Below are 5,982 nucleotides of genomic sequence, written 5' to 3' on the forward strand. Positions count from 1 at the left end.
CAGTACATACTGCTAAGGTTTGAGTATATTATGGATTTGGACAAGCTTCTGGAAAATCATAAAAATAACTTAAAGTTTTAATTAAGTTACTTGTGTGTATCAAAAAAAAAAAAAAAAAAAAAGCCAGGCAGTGGTGGCGCATGCCTTTAATCCCAGTACTCGGGAGGCAGAGGCAGGCGGATTTCTGAGTTCGAGGCCAGCCTGGTCTACAGAGTGTGTTCCAGGACAGCCAAGGGCTATACATAAAAACCCTGTCTTGAAAAACCAAAAAACAAAAACAAAACAAATGAACAAACATACAAAAATACCAAACAAACAAACAAACAAACAAACAAAAAACAAAGACAAAGCATTGCAAGAAGTCACAAAAGATTTGGTTGAATCTCTGATGCCCTCAAAGAGTTATCTCCCTAGAAGTAGTTGGCCAGAGGTGCTCCTGTAGCTGACCACAAGACACAATTTTTTTGGACATTGCTATTGGTGTCATGTCATAAGTAGATGGTAAAACTATAGTATAATACTGAATACACTGTGTAGTGTGGACTGCTCCCTGTATAATGAAAAATCAGGAGAAGAATGACTTTAAAACCTTCCCAATTGTGTGTTACTGTTAGTGTCATGAATCTCCATGCATGCTGTTCAAAAAAAAAATTACCAACAATATTTCTTAGCTGTGGGGGCAATATGTACACCAACCCAGGCTCAACTAGATGTGAGGAAAATAAAATTAGAGATTTACATTATATCTTGTAAGACTAAGGAGGAAATGACAACGGAATGTAAGAGCTAGGCAAAGGGGTGACTGTTACAAAGCTGTTTGCTCTGGACTGAAACATATTCTCAAGAAAAGAGAAAGAAGTTTACATAGCTTGGGAAAACATGACTCTTAAGACTCAGAGATCGCAAGACTAACATGACTACTAAGTCTGCTCCCAGATATAAGTGACAAACACTTCCAGGACAGTGATGCAGCTCATTGAAGGTTGTCATTAGTAATATCCTTTTCCAAGTCTTCAGCCATGAAGCAGTGAGGCCTTATAGGATGCAGTTCCTTGAATAACTCAGAATTCTATAAGTAATCTGTAAATAGGTAACATCATTTATATTTTAATCTCTGGTTACTCTGTATCTCAAATGAACAAGTATTTCCATGAGATTCCTCATGAAAGCAAATCCAATCTTCCTAAATTCCACCTATTTCTTTACTTTCAATTTTTTGTTCTTTATAGTTAAATATGTTCCATTCATCTCTGCCTTTTAGCTCTTAACCATTAGATGTAACTGCAGGGACCACCTCACATCAAAGAAATTTTACAAATGTAGAACTTGTAGCAAGTGGAGAATTTCAGAGAAATATTACAGAAATCCACAACAGAAAACAATACAGGGATCAATGGAGCATGGGGTAGCACCCAACACGATCAGACGTGTTTCCATCACAGATCTGTGTCTATGGTTCAGGGAACACCAAAGAAAAGGGTAGTTAAAACCTGTAAGGCCCAAGTATCAGGAAGTCTGCTGTGAAACAGCCTCTCCTAGAAATGGCTGTATAAGCAGGCATATCCCTACTGTTGGGCATTTTGACTAAGATCATCCCCATCGAGTCCTGAAAGCATCTCACATCCAAGGTCTCTGGTACTTTCTAGAGGTCCCCGTCACCCTCAACACCTTCAGCTGCATATTTCCATTCATTCTCCTGACCTTCTGAACTTCTCTACTGTCTCCTACCCCATAGCTGATCCTGCCCCCTTTTTCCCTCCACTTCCCCTTTCCTACCCTAGTCCCTCCCTCCCTCTGCCTCTCATGACTATTTTGTTCCCACTTCTAAGTGGGATTGAAACATCCTCATTTGGGCCTTTCTTCTTGTTAAACTTCTTACCGTTTGTGAGTTGTGTCATGAGTGTTCTCAGCTTTGGAGCTAATATCCACTTATCAGCAAATACCTACCATATATGTCCTGTGGGGTCTGGTTTACTTCACCCAGGATGGTATTTTCTAGTTCCATCTGTTTGCCCTCCAAAATGCATGATGTTCTCATTTTTAATAGCTGAATAGTATTCCATTGTGTTAAGGAACCAATTTTCTGTATCCATTTCTCAGTGGAGGGATATTTAGGTGGTTTCCTGCTTCTGGTTATTACAAATAAGCCTACTAAGAACAGAGTGGAGCATGTGTCCTTGTGGTATGATAGATCAGTGTACAGGCATATGCCCAGGAACAGTATACCTGGGTCTTCAGGTAGAGCTATCTAATTTTCTAAGGAACTGTCAGATTGATTTCCAGAGTAATCGTACCAGTTTGCAATCCTACCAGCATTAAAGGAGTGTTCTACTTTCCCTCACCCCTCACCCACATGTACTGCCACTTCACTTTTTCATCTTAGCCATTCTGATTGGTGTAAGGTGGGATCTCTGGGTATTTCTGATTTGAATTTCCCTGATGACTAAGGATGTTGAACATTTCTTTAAGTGCTTCTCAGGTATTCAAGATTCTTCTGAATTCTCATTTTAACTCAGTACTCCATTTTTTTTTTTTTGCCTCAAACTACTTTTTATGTGCAACTACATGATTTCACACAATTCTTCTAAATAATGACATAAAATAGATGTCCTTCTGTATAAATAACTTATATACTCTCCATAAAGTAAATGCTCAAAGGTGCTAGAACACATCGCCCACTCCTACAGTGTTTTTGTATCCAACACAGTCAATGCACAATATATAAATACTCAAGTCCAATATTAAAAACTCAGGCACTTGACTAACTTTAATAAAGTTTCTCAAACTATATCAATATATCTAAAGTGCATATATATATACTTTAAGAAAGATTATTCTCAATAGCTTTTCTATAAAAATAAGTCTGATGGTTTTGCCCATCTCACTTCACTACAAGTATGAACTCTTAGTATACAGGAAAGTATGTCTTCCTTTCTAGCAACATGACATCGACACAGCTAGTGAGGTGCTAGCATGTGAGGATTAATCCAGTGATTTCGGTCACAATGCATCCCAGGAGGAGGTACCCATGTCACCGGGATTGGGCGGAATGGTTTATTCTTCCTTCCTGGATTTGGATAAGCAAATGGAACAGGAGGAGGGTAGTGAGTCTGATGGCTGCTTCCTCGGTACATTCCTGGCTTTTTCCTGGGCAAAGGGTGCCACATTGGAAGAGGTGAGAATATCAGTTCTGAAATCTGGTACACGGGGTTTGGCGTTGCAGCCACTGAGCTGGGTTTCACGTCCACTTCCTTGCTTGTATCTTCATCTGAGGAAGAGGACCCTGAGTGATAATCAGAAGTCACCTTATCAAGAGCCCTGCTAAATTTCTTGGAATTTCATCCTTGTTCTCATCCTCATTTTCAAAGCTGGCAACAATGAATGCATTGTTTTTCTCTCCATACCGGCAGCACACCTCACACGGATCCACCCAGAGTGTAAGTTCCTTAGGCAAGCCCAGGTCGCTGTACAAGATGCAGCTGTTCTCACAGGCTTTCAGGACATCGGGATCAACTCTCTGAAACACGAATGCATCTGTAGGCCTGACCTTTGGATGGTTTTTCTGGATACCAGTGATTTTTATATTTCTCTTGAAGTATTTGAGTTAATTTCTCAGCAAACTTCTCAACTGCTTCTTTTTTCAACTTGTCATGCTTTTGAACCAGCCTTGTGAAAAAGAAGACAAGAGCCGCAATTTCCTTCTTCATTTTTCTGGCCGCCGCGGCAGCTGTCGCTCCGGAGGCTGCACTCTCGCGGGCTGCGACCGCATCCGGTGGTCAGGGAGCCGAGGAGTACTCCATTTTTTAATTAGTTTTTTTTTTTTTTTTGACTCTACCTTCTTGAGTTCTTTCTATGTTTTGGATATTAGCCCACTGTTGGATGTAGTATTAGTGAAGAGTCTCAATCTGTATGTTAATGTTTTTTCCTACAGGCAGTGTCCTTTGCCCTACTGAAGCTTTTCAGTTCCGTGAGGTGCAACAGTTGAAATATGGGACCTCATGAAACTGAAAAGAATTAGATTTTTGATTTTTTTCTGAATATTCTGAATCTATTCTCATCTGTTTCATGTATGACATGTATACACAACCTGTGAAGTATCTTACCTCTGCTCTTGAGAGTTCCTCTGGTTATCTTTTCTTGCTTGGATTCTCTATCTGATACCACATCTGATGACATATGTGTAGCTTCTTTGAACATTTCTTTCTATTTGGCCCGTTCTGCATGTTCTGCAGGATTCCATATTGCCTTGTCCAATATATTCTCTATGCAATTTAAAAGCTCATCTATAAGAACAATGGGTTCATAATTTATTTTTCTAGATATTCTGGGTTTTACAAGTTAAGAGTAGAGATGGTTATCAACCAATAGTCAGAATACTGCTTTTGAGTGAGGATATTTAAATTTTATTTTATATAAATTGGAATATAGTAGCATTTCTACTTTTGTACATTTGGGAGTACAAAATGAGAGTACTCATTAAATAAAGGTTTTCTATGGTAATGTGTTATTTAAGAAATGTCATGAGAAGTAAAATGAAACAAGCAACTGTGTTAAAAATGCAATTGACTTCTGGCCTAGCAGCATTATTTGTTTTGTTTTGTTTTGTTTCATTTTTAGTTCAAGACAGGTTATCTGATGGTTCTAAGTAAGGACTTATGTGGTTATGAGTATGTATACTTACTTAAAAATTTCAGATCAAATTTAGGTTCATATGAATTCAAGAGTATGCAAAAGTTGCTCAGGTATGACAGTACAAATAAGATTTGGAGATTAATTCACAAATTGATGTGCTATCTGTTATAGACTTAGTGAAAATAAGAAAATATTTTAGTAGAATCATAATACAGGCATGGAAATAAAGACAGCCACAATGTATTTATGGGTATAATTATTTATTGTGTTTCTGTTTATATGGCAGAGCACATGGAGTTAAGGGAACTGTATTTCTTTATATAATTTCATCAGCACTAATATATCAGAGGTTACTCATTCCCGTTTTGAAGGAAGGCCAGAATATTATTAAAAGTATTAAAAATGGCAAGCATGAAGCTTATAAAGGTATAAACATTGCTAAGTGTGCCTACATGGGTTAGCGTAAGAATCTGTTCCTTTCTCCAGGTGCTATTGTAGTATGCTCTATTTCAGACTGTAGTAATAAAATTTCTGGATATGCAAAAAGTATATCCAGAAAAATGTATCTGAAGCACAGAGTGTATCTACATAGAACCTTTCAAGTTCTATGTAGAAAGAGAGACTTAGTCATGTTTAAAGAGCCTTATGAAGACCCCAATGAACACTTGCTGTTCTTATGCAAGATATTCATTTGAATTTTCTTTCTTTTTTATTCTGAAATCTAAAGGGTATTATTGAGAGCTCTACAACCAACAATTTCACTTGAACATACATCACTGGAAATCAATAGATGTGACACATATTGAAATCAATATGTGACTACATATTGACTCTACTACAAAAAATATAACTTGGGTATGATTCTCAAATGGGCAAGGGATAGGGAAAGCAAGAATATTATAATTAATTTAACAGTGAGAAATCTTGAAAGAATGTGACATTATGGCTGAGAATACAGTTACAGTGTTAATTACTTGTCTATCAAGTGTGAGGCCCTAAGATTAGTTCCTGGCATTATCTTCATTACCACTTGTCATCATCTTCATCATAATATGACAATAAGTTATATATACTATGTACAGTGGATATGTTCTTTACCTATTTAGTACGTTTCTCCTTTAAGAAGTAGTATGCTCCCTTCTGGTAGGTCATCCTCATGTTTTACTTATTATTCACTATGGTTTGAATTTAAATTTTCACCTACAATTGTCCTCAAGTATAAATTGCTGATGTGAACTCAGTAATCTTCTAGACCTTTCCAATCAAACAAACCATTAAATCATAATCAAAGAGTGAGTATTATTACCAGTCTGCCACATTTGCTAAGTTTTTGCAAAAATATTCTAAATA

General features: G+C 37.3%; 1 pseudogene; it reads right to left on the minus strand.

Moving 5' to 3' along the window:
* Positions 1-2,957: 2,957 nt before the first annotated feature.
* Positions 2,958-3,707, minus strand: LOC110311092 (annotated as a pseudogene).
* Positions 3,708-5,982: the final 2,275 nt, after the last annotated feature.

This window comes from Mus caroli, chromosome 15 (assembly GCF_900094665.2).
Source record: "Mus caroli chromosome 15, CAROLI_EIJ_v1.1, whole genome shotgun sequence".
Taxonomy (NCBI): Eukaryota; Metazoa; Chordata; class Mammalia; order Rodentia; family Muridae; genus Mus; species Mus caroli.